This window comes from Pleurodeles waltl, chromosome 6 (assembly GCF_031143425.1).
Source record: "Pleurodeles waltl isolate 20211129_DDA chromosome 6, aPleWal1.hap1.20221129, whole genome shotgun sequence".
Lineage (NCBI taxonomy): Eukaryota > Metazoa > Chordata > Amphibia > Caudata > Salamandridae > Pleurodeles > Pleurodeles waltl.
Genome location: NC_090445.1, coordinates 56,057,583 through 56,077,543, shown reverse-complemented (window position 1 = coordinate 56,077,543; position 19,961 = coordinate 56,057,583).

Below are 19,961 nucleotides of genomic sequence, written 5' to 3'. Positions count from 1 at the left end.
CCTGGGGGAAGAAAATAAAGCAGTTTTAGAGGTAAGTACACGACTTACAGTTCCTGTTCCTGGGTTTTTAGGCAGTCCACGGTTGGGAGTTCCAGTTAATCCCAAACACCCACCACCAGCAACACGGGGCCACTCGGGTGCAGAGGTCAAAGTGGAGCCAAATTAACGTGGGCTCCTATGGAGACAGGGGGCACAATTAACATGGGCTCCTATGCAGGCAGGGGGCACTCAGAATTTGGGCTGCCAGCAGGTAAGTACCCGTGGTTTCTGAGGGCAGACCTGGGGGGTCCGAGGAGCACTGGAGGGGCCCTAAGTAGGCCCAAATACACATCCTCAGCCGGCACTGGAGCGGCCGGGTGCAGGGTGCAACCATGGCGTCGGGTTGCCAAAGGTTCTCTATGAGGGGACCCCGGGGGTCACTCAGATGCTGTAGGCGAGGTCCAGGGGGTCTCTTCGGGCAAACCACCCACTGGACAGGGAGGAGGGACGCCTGCTGGCCGATGCTGCACCGGGGGGTTGGATTCTCCAAGGCCTGGGGGCTGCAGGTGCAGTGGGTTCTTTTGGCGTTGGTTATCTTCGTCCAGGGTGGTCACGGTCAGGGGGTCCTCGGGATTCCCTCTACAGGCATCGTCGTGGAGGGATGGAGAGGTAAGCTCAGAGTGAGCACTTGCTCAGAGTCGCCTGGGGATCCTCTCTGGCTAGTTGGGCCTCCTGGACATAGGCTGTAGGCGTCGGGTGCAGAGTGGGTTAGGACTCACACATTCAGAGTGAGGTTGGAGTCCTTAGAAGCAGATTCTTCTCTTCTTTCTTTTGGACGGAGCCGCTGTCCACAGGAGTTCTTGATCCTCTGTGATGCCGGAAGTCCTCTGGAGGTTTTTCAGAGGTCGCTGGAGCTGCAGGATGCATCACTTTTCTTTTGCAGGTTCTTTGAAGCAGGAGACAGGCTGGTAGGGCTGGGGCCAAGTCAGTTGTTGCCTCCTTTTCTTCTCTGCTGGGGTTTCAGCTAAGAGGTCCTTCTCCTTGTGAGGTCGTCAGGAATCTGGTGAGCTGGGTTCAAGGAAGCCCTCAAATCCAAGATTTAGGGGCGTTTTAGGGTTGGCTACTGACCCTGAGGGTGGCACACCCTGCTTGTGCTCACTCCCTTTGGGGAGGGGGCACAAACCTAATCCAATTAGTCCCTGTCCCCCAAACCAAGGTGGAGGATTCTGCAGGGAGGGGGTCACCTCAGCTTTGGACACCTTAGGGGGCTTACTCCTCCCTGCTTTCCCTAGTTTTCCCGCCGAACTTGCAGCCAAAAGTGGGCAGAAGAACTTGCTGTGCCCTAAGGGTCCCCCACCCCTTGCGTCCTCGACACTCCAAGGGAACCACAAGCAACCATCTTCAAACTTACCTGTGCAGCGCATTTCCAAGTGGTCCTCCGCAGTGACCCTGCACCAGCTCCAGAGACCTTCTCCTGCTGCTCCTGCCAGAACCGAGAGCCACCTGAATGTCTCCAGCTGACACAATGTGCCTACCGACGACCTTGACCAACCTGCAAAGTGTACAATTTTACATGTATTTATAAAGGTGATCTTCCACTGATTCCTATGGTGCGTAATTATGCACAAAAAGACTATTTTTACTAAAATGTCAAAAATTCATACCTCAAAAAGTACTTAAACAATTTTGATAATCTTGGTCTTAAAAATGACAGAAAAACTGGTGTTTTTATAAATCGGTCTCGAGTTATTCCCTTGAGCATGTGAGTTGCAGGATTGATGCTGTGGGTACAACAAATGCTTTGCACTTCTCCAAGATTGGCCTAACTGCTCGACCAAGCTACCTTAGAAATTAGAGCATTAGGTGATCTCGTTTTTAACCCTGTAAACAAATGTGTGGTTGGCTGGACCTCCTGCACAGTGTACCTAGCTTTGCACACTACATAGAGTGCCAGCCTCCTACATTATGCACTCTTCCATTCTTGGCACTGGTGCCTTGTTGAAATCATTTCTTTTCACAACACTATCTGGAACCATCACATCTTCTCTAAGCATTTTTCCATGAAGAGGAAGTATTGCACACTGTGTTCGCTTTTGTGTCATGGGAACAGATCAAACAAATATGTTATAATTATTTTTACCATACATTGTGTAGATACTCTTGGAGTCATTATTCTCATTGTATTGTTATTTTATTGTTTGACACATCCTGGAGGAGGTCAATACTGGGAATGTGGTCTGTGGAACTTGACTTGTGTTTTTTGGTTGGGGCTATTACCTTTTATAATTATGTTATTAACTATTGCATTGATGGTATTAATATACTCTTTTAGAGCCTTGGGGAGTATGAACAATGTACATCTCTTAGGTGTTTCTGTACAGTTAGATATAACTTTGTTATAAACCAAACCACAGTTGTTTTCTTTTCTTCTTGTTGTAACACTGACCTTTTGTGTGCTCTGTTGCCATTTTTTGTTCATTTACTTTCTTCTACCGATGTGAAAACAAATGCAGGCTAACCTTGATTTCCTGTTTATATCTGTCTTTCACCTGAGTCCTAATAACGCAGGGGTGTCATGTGCACTTTGACTACTGTAGGAAGTTGGCTCTGTATGCACTATTTCAAAGTAACGAATAGTATGCACAGAGTCCAAGGGTTCCCCTTAGAGGTAAGATAGTGGCAAAAAGAGATAATACTAATGCTCTATTTTGTGGTAGTGTGGTCGAGCAGTAGGCTTACCAAAGGAGCAGGACAGGGGCGGCCGGGTGCAGTCTGCAAACACGCGTCGGGTTTTCAATAGGTTTCAATGGGAGACGAAGGGGTCTCTTCAGCGATGCAGGCAGGCAAGGGGGGGGCTCCTCGGGGTAGCCACCACCTGGGCAAGGGAGAGGGCCTCCTGGGGGTCACTCCTGCACTGGAGTTCGGATGCTTCAGGTCCTGGGAGCTGCGGGTGCAGAGTCTTTACCAGGCGTCAGGATCTGAGGAACAGGCAGTCGCGGTCAGGGGGAGCTTCGGGATTCCCTCTGCAGGCGTCGCTGTGGGGGATCAGGGGTGGCAACTCTGGCTACTCACGGTCTCGCAGTTGCTAGGGAGTCCTCCCTGAAGTGATTGTTTTCCACAAGTCGAGCCGGGGGCGTCGGGTGCAGAGTTGCAAGTCTCACTCTTCCGGCGGGAAACGCAAGTTGTTTTAAAGTTGCTCCTTCGTTACAAAGTTGCAGTCTTGGGTGAACAGAGCCGCTGTCCTCAGGAGTTCTTGGTCCTTCTAGAGCAGGGCAGTCCTCTGAGGATTCAGAGGTCGCTTGTCCCTGGGTAAAGTGTAGCTGGAGCAGTGTCTTTAGAAGGGGGGAGACAGGCCGGTAGAGCTGGGGCCAAAGCAGTTGGTGTCTCTGTCTTCTCTGCAGGGTTTTTCAGCTTAGCAGTCCTCTTCTTCTTAGGTTGCAGGAATCTGCGTTCCTAGGTTCTGGGGAGCCCCTAAATACAGAATTTAGGGGTGTGTTTAGGTCTGGGAGGGCAGTATCCAATGGCTACTAGCCCTGAGGGTGGCTACACCCTCTTTGTGCCTCCTCCCAAGGGGACGGGGTCACATTCCTATCCCTATTGGGGGAATCCTCCATCTGCAAGATGGAGGATTTCTAAAAGTCAGAGTCACCTCAGCTCAGGTTGCCTTAGGGGCTGTCCTGACTGGCCAGTGACTCCTCCTTGTTTTTCTCATGATCTCCTCCGGCCTTGCCACCAAAAGTGGGGCCGTGGCCGGAGGGGGCGGGCAACTCCACTAGCTGGGATGCCCTGGGGTGCTGTAACAAAGGGGGTGAGCCTTTGAGGCTCACCGCCAGGTGTTACAGATCCTGCAAGGGGGAGGTGATAAGCATCTCCACCCAGTACAGGCTTTGTTACTAGCCACAGAGTGACAAAGGCACTCTCCCCATGTGGCCAGCAACATGTCTCGAGTGTGGCAGGCTGCTAAAACCAGTCAGCCTACACGGGTAGTTGATTAAGGTTTCAGGGGGCACCTCTAAGGTGCCCTCTGGGGTGTATGTTACAATAAAATGTACACTGGCATCAGTGTGCATTTATTGTGCTGAGAAGTTTGATACCAAACTTCCCAGTTTTCAGTGTTGCCATTATGGTGCTGTGGAGTTTGTGTATGACAGACTCCCAGACCATATACTCTTATGGCTACCCTGCACTTACAATGTCAAAGGTTTTGCTTAGACACTGTAGGGGCACAGTGCTCATGCACTGGTGCCCTCACCTATGGTATAGTGCACCCTGCCTTAGGGCTGTAAGGCCTGCTAGAGGGGTTACTTATCTATACTGCATGGGCAGTGTGAGGTTGGCATGGCACCCTGAGGGGAGTGCCATGTCAACTTACTCGTTTTGTCCTCACCAGCACACACAAGCTGGCAAGCAGTGTGTCTGTGCTGAGTGAGGGGTCCCCAGGGTGGCATAAGTTATGCTGCAGCCCTTAGAGACCTTCCCTGGCATCAGGGCCCTTGGTACCAGGGGTACCAGTTACAAGGGACTTACCTGGGTGCCAGGGTGTGCCAATTTTGGAAACAAATGTACAGGTTAGGGAAAGAACACTGGTGCTGGGGCCTGGTTAGCAGGCCTCAGCACACTTTCAAATCAAAACTTAGCATCAGCAAAGGCAAAATGTCAGGGGGTAACCATGCCAAGGAGGCATTTCCTTACACAACCCCCCCCCCCCCAAACGAAAGAGGATGAGACTAACCTTTCCCAAGAGAGTCTTCATTTTCTAAGTGGAAGAACCTGGAAAGGCCATCTGCATTGGCATGGGCAGTCCCAGGTCTGTGTTCCACTATAAAGTCCATTCCCTGTAGGGAGATGGACCACCTCAACAGTTTTGGATTTTCACCTTTCATTTGCATCCGCCATCTGAGAGGTCGGTGGTCAGTTTGAACTACAAAGTGAGTACCAAAGAGGTATGGTCTCAACTTATTCAGGGACCAAACCACAGCAAAGGCCTCCCTCTCAATGGCACTCCAACGCTACTCCCTGGGGAGTAACCTCCTGCTAATGAAAGCAACAGGCTGGTCAAGGCCATCATCATTTGTTTGGGACAAAACTGCCCCTATCCCATGTTCAGAGGCATCTGTCTGCACAATGAACTGCTTGGAGTAATCTGGAGCTTTTAGAACTGGTGCTGTGCACATTGCTTGTTTCAGGGTGTCAAAGGCATGTTGGCATTCTACAGTTCAGTTTACCTTCTTGGGCATTTTCTTGGAGGTACGTTCTGTGAGGGCTGTCACTATGGATCCATATCCCTTCACAAACCTCCTGTAATCCCCAGTCAAGCCAAGGAATGCCCTGACTTGAGTCTGGGTTTTTGGAGCTGCCCAGTCCAGAATAGTCTGGATCTTAGGCTGGAGTGGCTGAACTTGGCCTCCACCTACAAGGTGTCCCAAGTAAACCACAGTTCCCTGCCCTATCTGGCATTTGGGTGCCTTGATAGAGAGGCCTGCTGATTGCAGAGCCTTCAAAACCTTCTTCAGGTGGACCAGGTGATCCTGCCAGCTGGAGCTAAAGACAACAATATCGTCAAGATAAGCTGCACTAAAGGACTCCAAGCCAGCAAGGACTTGATTCACCAACCTTCGGAAGGTGGCAGGGGCATTCTTTAAACCAAAGGGCATAACAGTAAACTGATAATGCCCATCAGGTGTGGAGAATGCTGTCTTTTCTTTTGCTCCTGGTGTCATTTTGATTTGCCAGTACCCTGCTGTTAAGTCAAAGGTACTTAACAATTTGGCAGCACCTAATTTATCAATCAGTTCATCAGCCCTTGGAATGGGATGGGCATCTGTCTTGGTGACAGAATTAAGTCCTCTGTAGTCCACACAAAACCTCATCTCTCTCTTTCCATCTTTGGTGTGAGGTTTGGGGACTAAGACCACTGGGCTAGCCCAGGGGCTGTCAGAGTGCTCAATGACTCCCAATTCCAGCATCTTGTGGACTTCCACCTTGATGCTTTCCTTAACTTGGTCAGACTGTCTGAATATTGTGTTTTTGACAGGCATGCTGTCTCCTGTGTCCACATCATGGGTACACAGGTGTGTCTGACCAGGGGTTAGGGGAAAGAGCTCAGCAAACTGTTGCAGGACCTTCCTACAATCAGATTGCTGTTGGCTAGAGAGGGTGTCTGAGTAGATCACTCCATCAACTGAGCCATCTTTAGGGTTTGTGGAGAGGAGATCAGGGAGAGGTTCACTCTCAGCTTCCTGGTCCTCATCTGTTACCATCAACAGATTCACATCAGCCCTGTCATGGAAGAGCTTAAGGCGGTTCACATGGATCACCCTCTTGGGGCTCCTGCTAGTGCCTAGGTCCACCAGGTAGGTGACCTGACTCTTCTTTTCTAGCACTGGGTAAGGGCCACTCCATTTGTCCTGAAGTGTCCTGGGAGCCACAGGCTCCAGAACCCAGACTTTCTGCCCTGGTTGAAATTCAACCATTGCAGCCTTTTGGTCATACCAAATCTTCTGGAGCTGTTGGCTGGCCTCGAGGTTTTTACTTGCCTTTTCCATGTACTCTGCCATCCTTGAACGTAGGCCAAGTACATAGTCCACTATGTCTTGTTTAGGCTCATGAAGAGGTCTCTCCCAGCCTTCTTTCACAAGAGCTAGTGGTCCCCTTACAGGGTGGCTAAACAGAAGTTCAAAGGGTGAGAACCCTACTCCCTTCTGAGGCACCTCTCTGTAAGCGAAAAGCAGACATGGCAAGAGGACATCCCATCTCTTTTTGAGTTTTTCAGGGAGCCCCATGATCATGCCTTTTAATGTCTTGTTGAATCTCTCAACAAGGCCATTAGTTTGTGGATGGTAGGGTGTAGTGAATTTATAAGTCACTCCACACTCATTCCACATGTGTTTCAGGTATGCTGACATGAAGTTGGTACCTCTGTCAGACACCACCTCCTTAGGGAAACCCACTCTGCTAAAAATACCAATGAGGGCCTTGGCTACTGCAGGGGCAGTAGTCGACCTAAGGGGAATAGCTTCAGGATATCTAGTAGCATGATCCACTACTACTAGTATGTACATGTTCCCTGAGTCAGTGGGAGGTTCAAGTGAACCCACTATGTCCACAACCACTCTTTCAAAGGGGACTCCCACCACTGGAAGTAGAATGAGGGGGGCCTTTGGGTGTCCACCTGTCTTACCACTGGCTTGACAGGTGGTACAGGAGACACAAACCTCCTTGACTTTCTGGGACATGTTGGGCCAATAGAAGTGGTTGACTAGTCTCTCCCATGTCTTGGTTTGTCCCAAATGCCCAGCAAGAGGAATATCATGGGCTAAGGTCAGTATGAACTCTCTAAACTCCTGAGGCACTACCACTCTCCTAGTGGCACCAGGTTTGGGATCTCTTGCCTCAGTGTAAAGGAGTCCATCTTCCCAATAGACCCTATGTGTTCCAGTTTTCTTGCCATTGGACGCTTCAGCAGCTTGCTGCCTAAGACCTTCAAGAGAGGGATAGGTTTCTTGCCCCTTACACAACTGCTCCCTTGAGGGTCCCCCTGGGCCTAAGAGCTCAACCTGATAAGGTTCTAACTCCATAGGCTCAGTTCCCTCAGAGGGCAGAACTTCTTCCTGGGGAGAGAGGTTCTCTTTTTGTTGTTGTGTTGCAGCTGGTTTCCCAGTTGTCTTTCCTTTTCTCTTGGTAGGCTGGGCCCTTTTTCCAGGCTCCAACTCTACTTTTTCACCCTGAGCCTTGCACTGTGCCCTTGTCTTGACACACACAAGTTCAGGGATTCCCAGCATGGCTGCATGGGTTTTCAGTTCTACCTCAGCCCATGCTGAGGACTCCAGGTCATTTCCAAGCAAACAATCTACTGGGATATTTGAGGAGACCACCACCTGTTTCAGGCCATTGACCCCTCCCCACTCTAAAGTTACCATAGCCATGGGATGTACTTTAGTCTGATTGTCAGCATTGGTGACTGTATAGGTTTGTCCAGCCAGGTATTGACCAGGGGAAACCAGTTTCTCTGTCACCATGGTGATACTGGCACCTGTATCCCTCAGGCCTTCTACACTTGTCCCATTAATTAAGAGCTGCTGCCTATATTTTTGCATGTTAGGAGGCCAGGCATCCAGTGGGGCTAAATCCACCCCACCCTTAGAGACTAATGTAGCTTCAGTGTGACACCTGATTTGCTCTGGGCACACTGTTGATCCCACTTGGAGACTAGCCATTCCAGTGTTAGCTGGAGTGGAGTTAGAAGTGGTACTTTTCTTGGGACAGGCCTTGTCTCCAGTTTGGTGTCCAGGCTGATTACAACTACGACACCAGGCCTTTTTGGGATCAAGGTTTTTACCCTTGTACCCAAAATTGTTTTGTGAAGAGGTTCTGGGCCCACCCTCCTGTGCAGGTTTTTGGGGGCCTGTAGAAGACTCTTTACTATTTTAGTTTTTGGATGTCTCAACACTCTTCCCCTGGGGAGGCTTTGTGACCCCTTTCTTTTGGTCACCCCCTGTGGAAGTCTTGGTCACCCTAGTCTTGACCCAATGGTCCGCCTTCTTTCCCAATTCTTGGGGAGAAATTGGTCCTAGGTCTACCAGATGCTGATGCAGTTTATCATTTGAACAATTATGTAATAGGTGTTCTTTCACAAATAAATTGTACAGCCCATCATAATCATTTACACCACTGCCTTGAATCCAACCATCCAGTGTTTTCACTGAGTAGTCCACAAAATCAACCCAGGTCTGGCTCGAGGATTTTTGAGCCCCCCTGAACCTAATTCTATACTCCTCAGTTGAGAATCCAAAGCCTTCAGTCAGGGTACCCTTCATGAGGTCATAGGATTCTGCATCTTTTCCAGAGAGTGTGAGGAGTCTATTCCTACACTTTCCAGTGAACATTTCCCAAAGGAGAGCACCCCAGTGAGATCTGTTTACTTTTCTGGTTGCACAAGCCCTCTCAAAAGCTGTGAACCATTTGGTGATGTCATCACCATCTTCATATTTAGTTACAATCCCTTTTGGGATTTTCAACATGTCAGGAGAATCTCTGACCCTATTTATGTTGCTGCCACCATGGATGGGACCAAAACCCATCTCTTGTCTTTCCCTTTCTATGGCTAGGAGCTGTCTCTCCAAAGCCAATCTTTTGGCCATCCTGGCTAACAGGAGGTCATCTTCACTGAGGCTCTCCTCAGTGATTACAGAGGTGCTGGACCCTCCTGTGAGGGAAGCAGCATCTCTGACTATTATATTTGGAGACAGGGCTTGAGGGGCCCTGATCTCCCTAATTAGGACTGGAAGGGGGGAATTCTCCTCCAAGTCACTAACATCATCCTCTGGGAGGTCATCCTCAGAGGGGATGGCTTTTTCAAACTCTGCCAGCAGCTCCTGGAGCTGTTGTTTGGAGGGTCTTAAGCCAACTGTTTTTTTCTTTATTTTGCAGAGAGACCTTAGCTCCCTCATCTTAAGATGGAGGTAAGGTGTGAGGTCGAGTTCCATCACATTCTCTTCTGCACCAGACATTATGTTTCTAAAAGTTGGAATACTTTTTAAGAATCTAAAACTATTTCTAGAACCTAATTCAAACTTTCACAAAACTTTTAAACTCTAAAAGAAATGCTAACAGGGACTAACACAAGGCCCTAGCAGGACTTTTAAAAATGTAGAAAAATAGCTCAAATTGCAAAAATCAGTTTCTAATGACAATTTTGGGAATTTTTGTCGTGTGATCAGGTATTGGCTGAGTAGTCCAGCAAATGCAAAGTCTTGTACCCCACCGCTGATCCACCAATGTAGGAAGTTGGCTCTGTATGCACTATTTCAAAGTAAGGAATAGTATGCACAGGGTCCAAGGGTTCCCCTTAGAGGTAAGATAGTGGCAAAAAGAGATAATACTAATGCTCTATTTTGTGGTAGTGTGGTCGAGCAGTAGGCTTATCAAAGGAGTAGTGTTAAGCATTTGTTGTACACACACAGGCAATACATGAGGAACACACACTCAGAGACAATTCCAGGTCAATAGGTTTTTGTATAGAAAAATATATTTTCTTAGTTTATTTTAAGAACCACAGGTTCACATTTTAAGTGTAATACTTCAAATGAAAGGTATTGCAGGTAGGTACTTTAGGAACTTTGAATAATCAAAATAGCATACACAGTTTCCATATAAATCACATATAGCTATTTTAAAACTAGACACAGTGCAATTTTCACAGTTCCTAGGGGGAGTAAGAGTTTGTTAGTTTTTGCAGGTAAGTAAACCACCTACGGGGTTCAAGTTTGGGTCCAAGGTAGCCCACCGTTGGGGGTTCAGAGCAACCCCAAAGTTACCACACCAGCAGCTCAGGGCCGGTCAGGTGCAGAGGTCAAAGTGGTGCCCAAAACGCATAGGCTTCAATGGAGAAGGGGGTGCCCCGGTTTCAGTCTGCCAGAAGGTAAGTACCCGCGTCTTCGGAGGGCAGACCAGGGGGGTTTTGTAGGGCACCGGGGGGGGACACAAGTTAGCACAGAAAGTACACCCTCAGCAGCACGGGGGCGGCCGGGTGCAGTCTGCAAACACGCGTCGGGTTTTCAATAGGTTTCAAGGGAGACCAAGGGGTCTCTTCAGCGATGCAGGCAGGCAAGGGGGGGAGGCTCCTCGGGGTAGCCACCACCTGGGCAAGGGAGAGGGCCTCCTGGGGGTCACTCCTGCACTGGAGTTCAGATCCTTCAGGTCCTGGGAGCTGCGGGTGCAGAGTCTTTACCAGGCGTCTGGATCTGAGGAACAGGCAGTCGCGGTCAGGGGGAGCTTCGGGATTCCCTCTGCAGGCGTCGCTGTGGGGACTCAGGGGTGGCAACTCTGGCTACTCACGGTCTCGCAGTTGCTAGGGAGTCCTCCCTGAAGTGATTGTTCTCCACAAGTCGAGCCGGGGGAGTCGGGTGCAGAGTAGCAAGTCTCACGCTTCCGGCGGGAAACGCAAGTTGTTTTAAAGTTGCTCCTTCGTTACAAAGTTGCAGTCTTGGGTGAAAAAAAGCCGCTGTCCTCGGGAGTTCTTGGTCCTTCTAGAGCAGAGCAGTCCTATGAGGATTCAGAGGTCACTGGTCCCTGGGGAAAGCGTAGCTGGAGCAGTGTCTTTAGAAGGGGGGAGACAGGCCGGCAGAGCTGGGGCCAAAGCAGTTGGTGTCTCCGTCTTCTCTGCAGGGTTTTTCAGCTTAGCAGTCCTCTTCTTCTTAGGTTGCAGGAATCTGCGTTCCTAGGTTCTGAGGAGCCCCTATATACAGAATTTAGGGGTGTGTTTAGGTCTGGGAGGGCAGTATCCAATGGCTACTAGCCCTGAGGGTGGCTACACCCTCTTTGTGCCTCCTCCCAAGGGGACGGGGTCACATTCCTATCCCTATTGGGGGAATCCTCCATCTGCAAAATGGAGGATTTCTAAAAGTCAGAGTCACCTCAGCTCAGGTTGCCTTAGGGGCTGTCCTGACTGGCCAGTGACTCCTCCTTGTTTTTCTCATGATCTCCTCCGGCCTTGCCACCAAAAGTGGGGCCGTGGCCGGAGGGGGCGGGCAACTCCACTAGCTGGGATGCCCTGGGGTGCTGTAACAAAGGGGGTGCCCCTTTGAGGCTCACCGCCAGGTGGTACAGTTCCTGCAAGGGGGAGGTGATAAGCATCTCCACCCAGTACAGGCTTTGTTACTAGCCACAGAGTGACCAAGGCACTCTCCCCATGTGGCCAGCAACATGTCTCGAGTGTGGCAGACTGCTAAAACCAGTCAGCCTACACGGGTAGTTGGTTAAGGTTTCAGGGGGCACCTCTAAGGTGCCCTCTGGGGTGTATGTTACAATAAAATGTACACTGGCATCAGTGTACATTTATTGTGCTGAGAAGTTTGATACCAAACTTCCCAGTTTTCAGTGTAGCCATTATGGTGCTGTGGAGTTCGTGTATGACAGACTCCCAGACCATATACTCTTATGGCTACCCTGCACTTACAATGTCTAAGGTTTTGCTTAGACACTGTAGGGGCACAGTGCTCATGCACTGGTGCCCTCACCTATGGTATAGTGCACCCTGCCTTAGGGCTGTAAGGCCTGCTAGAGGGGGGACTTATCTATACTGCATAGGCAGTGTGAGGTTGGCATGGCACCCTGAGGGGAGTGCCATGTCGACTTACTCGTTTTGTCCTCACCAGCACACACAAGCTGGCAAGCAGTGTGTCTGTGCTGAGTGAGGGGTCTCCAGGGTGGCATAAGCTATGCTGCAGCCCTTAGAGACCTTCCCTGGCATCAGGGCCCTTGGTACCAGGGTTACCAGTTACAAGGGACTTACCTGGGTGCCAGGGTGTTCCAATTGTGGAAACAAAAGTACAGGTTAGGGAAAGAACACTGGTGCTGGGGCCTGGTTAGCAGGCCTCAGCACACTTTCAAATCAAAACTTAGCATCAGCAAAGGCAAAAAGTCAGGGGGTAACCATGCCAAGGAGGCATTTCCTTACAACTACCATCTATCCATTCTGCTTAGGCTCAGGAAGATTTGTGTTCCATGTTCTGTTAGCGTGCTCACTGCAGTAAATCCCACTCCTCCCAGCGTGTGGCAGTAAGTTTGGGGTGTCTGAGTATGCACTGAAAACTAGCCTAAACATGTTTGGATAGAATCTAAAGTTCCCTAAAGTGCAGTTCTGGAAAGAATAAGGGCCAGATGTATTAAGAGCTTTTGCAGTTGTAAAGGGTTTGATTTACAAAATCAGGCCGTTTGCGACCACTAAAAGACATTTTGGTATGCAACAAACACAAATTGTGATTCTGTAACATGTTATTGAATGGCAATTTGTGTTCGCGACTAAAATCTGAATCAGTATTTTGAAGAGCCGTGTTTAGGGCATCCCTTCCAAATATGGATTAAGAATTATATGCATTAGTGTGGGCATATCACATTAATAATTAATTCATATACTCACCTTCAATATGATACTTCATTCACAAACTCATTCCTAATGGACCTCCTCCCCTTTATGAATGTTGACAAAAAAAAAATTAAGAGTAGGCAGTGGTGCCATGGACCACTGCTTTTCTTAAGAAAATGTTAGTAAAACTTTTCTTTTTTTTAAAAAAAAACATCCCATTTTCCTTTAAAGCAAATGGGCTGCATAAAAAAAAAATAAAAAAAAATTTAAAAGCAATCACAGTTATGGTGGTCTGCTGACCCCAGCAGGCCACCATCTCTGTCGTGTCTGCGACTCATAACGGTTTGGAAGTTGAAACCTTTCCCATTAATAATGATGAGGTGGGTCAAATTGTGACTTGCTACGATTTGGTATGTTGCAAACCGACCTATTATTATATAGGTTGATTTGCAAAATACCACACTTGCTGTAAAAATGGTGGTCATAAACTGCGACCAGTATTTTGTAACCAGTTCTTATTACCTGTCACTAAGGCCGATTTATACTTTTTTGGTGCAAAACTGCACTAATGCAGTTTTGCACCAAAACGTTTAGCACCGGCTTGCACCATTTCTGTGCAGCAGCGGGGCACCATATTTATGGAATTGTGCAAGCCAGTGCCAAGGGTAGGCTAGCGTCAACAAAAATGACGTTAGTCAGGTGGGGCTGGCGGTATGGAAGAATGGGGTTTTGCACCAAAAAATTACATTAGGCAGGTTAGAGTAAAAAAGAATGACTCTAACCTGCCTAGAGTCATTTTCTGATGCAAAACCATCCATACAACATGTCTCCTGTCTTAGAAAAGACAGGAGTCATGCCCACCACCCCAATGGCCAGCACAGGGGAGTAGGGCCCCCTGGGCCTGGCCATTGCACCCAGTGCAATGTAGGGGGGCCCATTTTCAGGGGCCCCAATGGCACTTCAAAAAAATAAATAAAATACTTACCTGTACTTACCTACACTTACATGGGATGGGAGTCCCCCATCCTTTGCTGTGGGTGGGGGTGTCCCTGGGGCCTGTTCCATCATGGAAAGAGGCCCACAGGTCCCCTAACGCCTTCCCTGACCCAGGCGTTAAATAATGGGGCAAAGCTAGCTTTGCACCATTTTTTGACCCCTCCTCCCTCCTGTGCATGATTTTAGCACTAGAGGACAAATATGGCGCTAAGGCCATAGAGCCATTTTTTGCACAGGAACGCCTACTTTGCATCTCATTGACGCAAAGTAGGTTTCCACGTCAAAAAAATGACTTTAACTCCATAAATTTGGTGCTAGACGGGTCTAGCGCCAAAGTATAACTATGGAGTTAGTTTTGCACCGAATTTGCGTAAAAAAAATTAAGCATATTCGGTGCAAAACAAGTATAAATATGCCCCAAAATACCTTAGGGTTTGATAAACAGTGTACTCAGTCAAAAAAGGGCACATGTCCTGTCCAACCATTAGGTGTAGTGCATTGACTGTAATGCACTGTAATATGGCGGAAGATCCATCATGTTTGACGGAGGATGAAGGTGGCAAGCAACCAAAAGCAAGACCAATGTGTGCCTCTTTAGTGAAGTCAGTAAAGACACGGTGGCTCAAATCTAATTAAGGAAGAAAAAATCTTAGATTTGAGTCTTTCTTTCCAAATTAGATGGGAGAATTTAAAAAGCTACAGTGCTACTCAAGTAATTGGCCATGGGAAGTATGTAGCCATTAACAGTAATTTGGGGCAGATTATAGCTCTTAATCCATGTGCTCCATTTCAGTCAGTTTCCCATACCTTTTGTGTGGTACAAAGTGAAGCAAGCAGGAAAACACAGGCCAGGCTGAGATGGGCACTAGGGGCAATAGTATTGACCCTCTTACCTCTTTCCTTGCCCAGCACAAACTCTGCATCTGCGATATCTGTGACTATTATGCTCTGCAGTAGGAACTCTCCCCTTTCCAAAATGTCTTTTCGAATACTGTGCTGCCCAAGGGGTGGCAGATACGTGCTGGGCAGCATAAGGAGAAAAACCAAAACGGCTTCTTAATTTTCCTTTCCCTGGGATGCCAGAGGCAATTCCACCCTCCCTCAGGGGCCAATCAGTGCCGCAGGAGAGAGAAAATCAATAAATATTATTAATAGTCCCCAAGGACGGTTGACGCATGCCAGGGGGGCCATCTCCCTCCCGCACTCCCCCTGCCCCCCGCAAATTGAAGTTCCTGGTGGTAAGCAGGATCTCTGCTGGTGGATTGTGGGGGACAGATTTCCAGTTTTATACAAATGACGGCCACTTTCATTTGGTCAAACGGAGAATGTTTATATTTTGCATGCAGTATCATTTTTCTGTTCAACACATATTAAATCATATTCATTGGATGTAGGGCAGAAGTTAATGTTGGAAATGGCCCTCTCTGCTGGGTCATCCCAAACTTTTTTCTTTCATCCTCCTATTTTTACTGTTTTTTTTGCTTTTGCTGGCCTAAGGACTCTGTGCACTTTACCATTGCTAACCAGTGCTAAAATGCTTGTGCTCTCTCCCTCAAACATGGTTTAATAGGTTTATACTTAATTGGCATATTTAATTTACTTGTAAATCCCTTGTACAGTGGTATACCATATACCCAGGGTCTGTCAGTTAAATGCTACCAGTGGGCTTGCAACACTTATTGTGTCACCCACATAAGTAGCACTATGAAATGTGTCCCAGGTCGGCCATTGCAGCCTGAATGCAGTGACACACTGCCAGCTAAAAGCTGGAATGACACACTAGCAGCACTCTCACACCCTCCCACACCCTTCTAAATATTTTAGAAGACACTGTTAATAGCTTTTAAATCACAGCACATCTTCCTCATGTTGTCACCAGGGCACAAGTTGGGGAAACACGGGGAAGACAGTGTCTACCGACTATTTTCACAGCGCAGACACTGTCCACGCTGCTAAGCAGTTGGGCCACACCAAAAATATGCTGACCTCATCCCAGTGTAATTTTCAGACACCAGGGCACATTCAGCAGCTCCTGCATGTAGTGTGCCTTCATTCCCAGCAGCAACATGCAGGCGGCGAGGGGGCTCTGTTATTTTAAGTTTCAGCTAGGTCCAAACAGAGGCCGAAGCTAAGGATCATCAGGCATCCTTTTGTTTGAGTATCCTGGCTGGGAGCTATGTGCAGCCTCACACCTTCAAATGCAATGGAGGGAAAACAAAGGGTCACAGCTTATCACCTAACAGGTACTTAGGAGAGGCATGGTTTTGACGTGTTCAGTCCCTGCTTATAAGAGATATGCATGCACAGTAAGAATGTCACGTGTTAGTCTGTCCCAGTATTTACACAAATAACAATTTAGATACCACTATTTTGTTTCTTTTCTTTTAAAGCGGTACTCATCCATTGAAGAGTGTCGGAGTTCTTTACATCACATGTACACATTATACATTGACAATAAATCATATAAGTGTGTAAATCAATGTACAGAATGTCTTACATAAGATAGTGAGGGTTACAACATGTCCTCCATAGCTCACTGTGCTATGCTAGAAGTAATACAATTTATGAACTGCAAGTAACAAAAGTATATCTGTGTTAAAAGCAGCAACCCACTTACCTTGCTAAATAAAATCTGTAATCTTTATGTTACATGGTGTGATTTGCAAAAGGCACATTAACACGCCATGTTACTTTGATTCAAAACTGGGACTAACAAAACACAAAACTCCCCAGCTAAAGAGTTAACCTCCAGAATGATCTCACCATCATTAATATTCCCTGAAATCTACCATACACACGCAAAGATCCCTGCAGCAGTTGCATTAACAGCATAAGATATTTTAAAATGCAGACTTTGCAAACAATTGAGCAGAACAAATGTACTGCCATGTTTCTCCTTGTTGCCAATTACATTGTGGCAGAGTTTTTAAAAATTAAATATGTAAGTTAAGGCCCAGCTCTTGTGCAGGATTGCGTCACTTTTATGATACAACCTCACTCAAAATGTTATTTTAATGAGCGTAAATGTACACGATAGACCTGCTAAACATATGTGTGAAGTGTTAAGATTAAGATCTGAGGTCACTTCTGTGAGCGTGTATGGCCTTATTTGGTATTTGGTAATTTATTTATAAGGAGATGCGTTAGAGGTTCGATGGAGCTTTTGACTACACTTAGAGTGATTCCACCATGTACACAATCTTTACTCATAATCTAACCAGCAACAATATAACATGTTTAACAGATCAAGCATCAGAAACTTTGAGTCAATAATCTTCACGTACCACGACCCATGTGGACCGAACCCCCACACCTTTCAGTAAAGTTAGAAAGTTTATTTTGCTAGATTAACAATGCTAATATCACATAAATTATTCTCAACACCAAGTGATATGTATATACAAACAACACAGGCTGACCAAAGCGGCGGAAGAATCTCAATTTAACCAAAGCATTTATCATTAAACATTCAAGAGTTACCGTACAAATTAATAACAAAAATAACTGAACAACAGAGATGGCATACATTGATTCAAAATGTGAACAAAATAATTTATTTGTTAATAACATTTGTTATCACATGGCACACTAACTAAACCTTCAATTTGAATGGCATGTTTGGCTTTCATGCAAAAATAAGTTAGTCAAAAGTTAATTTGGAAAACATCTAACTAGGGCTCTAACAAAATAGCGGTTGGTACCCAAAAGAAAGAACAATAATCTATAACAGAAACATTAGTATGTTATCATACCTCTCCTGAATGGATCAGCTGTAGAAGGCTGGCCTGGCTTGTAGTGGGTACCAAGGGGTACTTACACTCTGTACCAGTTCCAGTTATCCCTTATTAGTGTAGAATAGGTGTTTCTAGCAGCTTAGGCTGATAGAAGGTAGCTATAGCAGAGCAGCTTAGGCTGAACTACGAGACATGCAAAGCTCCTACTATACCACTGGTGTCATATGCACGATATCATGAGAAAACACAATACACAGATATACTAAAAATAAAGGTACTTTATTTTTATGACAATATGCCAAAAGTATCTCAGTGAGTACCCTCAGTATGAGGATGCCAAATATACACAAGATATATGTACACAATACCAAAAATATGCAGTAATAGCAAAAGGAAGTAATGCAAGCAATGTAAAGTTACAGTAGATTGCAATAGGAGCACATAGGTATAGGGGCAACACAAACCATATACTCTAAAAGTGGAATGCGAATAACGTATGGACCCCAAACCTATGTGAGCTTGTAGAGGGTCGCTGGGACTGTAAGAAAACAGTGAGGGTTAGAAAAATAGCCCACCCCAAGACCCTGAAAAGTAGGTGTAAAGTGCACCTATATTCCCCAGAGAGCACAGAAGTCGTGATAGGGGAATTCTGCAAGGAAGACCAACACCAGCAACGCAACCAAAGTGGATTTCCGGACGAGAGTACCTGTGAAACAAGGGGACCAAGTCCAAGAGTCGCGACAAAGTCGAGATTGGGCAGATGCCCAGGAAATGCCAGCTGAGGGTGCAAAGAAGCTGCCACCGGATGGTAGAAGCTGTGGATTCTGCAAGAACGAAGAGGGCTAGAAACTTCCCCTTTGGAGGATGGATGTCCCACGTCGTGAAAAAGCTTGCAGAGGTGTTCCCACGCAGAAAGACCGCAAACAAGCCTTGCTAGCTGCAAGGGTCGCGGTTAGGGTTTTTGGATGCTGCTGTGGCCCAGGAGGGACCACGATGTCGCCACTTGCGTGAGGAGACAGAGGGGGCGCCCAACAAGACAGGGAGCCCTCACAGAAGCAGGCAGCTCCCGCAGAAGTGCCAGAACAGGCACTACGAAGAGGAGTGAACCGGTGCTCACCTGAAGTCACAAAAGAAGATCCCACGACGCCGGAGGACAACTCAGGAGGTTGTGCACTGCAGGTTAGAGTGTCGGGACCCAGGCTTGGCTGTGCACAAAGGAAATCCTAGAAGAGTGCACAGGAGCCGGAGCAGCTGCAAATCAGATTGTACCCAGCAATGCAGTCTAGGGTGGGGAGTCAAGGACTTACCTCCACCAAACTTGGACTGAAGAGTCGCTGGACTGTGGGAGTCACTTGGACAGAGTTGCTGAGTTCCAGGGACCACGCTTGTCGTGCTGAGAGGGGACCCAGAGGACCAGTGATGTAGTTCTTTTGGTGCCTGCGGTTGCAGGGGGAAGATTCCGTCGTCCCACAGGAGATTTCTTTGGAGCTTCTAGTGCAGAGAGGAGGCAGACTACCCCCACAGCATGCACCACCAGGAAAACAGTCGAGAAGGCGGCAGGATCAGCGATACAAGGTTGCAGTAGTCGTCTTTGCTACTTTGTTGCGGTTTTGCAGGCGTCGTGAGCAGCAGTGGTCGATTCCTTGGCAGAAGGTGAAGAGAGAGATGCAGAGAAACTCTGATGAGCTCTTGCATTCATTATCTAAAGAATTCCCCAAAGCAGAGACCCTAAATAGCCAGAAAAGGAGGTTTGGCTACCTAGGAAGGATGATAGGCTAGCAACACAGGTAAGAGCCTATCAGGAGGAGTCTCTGATGTCACCTGCTGGCACTGGCCACTCACAGCCGTCCAGTGTGCCAGCAGCACCTCTGTTTCCAAGATGGCAGAGGTCTGGAGCACACTGGAGGAGCTCTGAGCACCTCCCCTGGGAGGTGCAGGTCAGGGGAGTGGTCACTCCCCTTTCCTTTGTCCAGTTTCGCGCCAGAGCAGGGCTGGGGGATCCCTGAACAGGTGTAGACTGGCTTATGCAGAGATGGGCACCATCTGTGCCCATCAAAGCATTTCCAGAGGCTGGGAGAGGCTACTCCTCCCCAGCCCTGACACCTTTTTTCCAAAGGGAGAGGGTGTAACACCCTCTCTCTGAGGAAGTCCTTTGTTCTGCCTTCCTGGGCCAAGCCTGGCTAGACCCCAGGAGGGCAGAAACCTGTCTGAGGGGTTGGCAGCAGCAGCAGCTGCAGTGAAACCCCGGGAAAGGTAGTTTGGCAGTACCCGGGTCTGTGCTAGAGACTCGGGGGATCATGGAATTGTCTCCCCAATGCCAGAATGGCATTGGGGTGACAATTCCATGATCTTAGACGACATGTTACAAGGCCATGTTCGGAGTTACC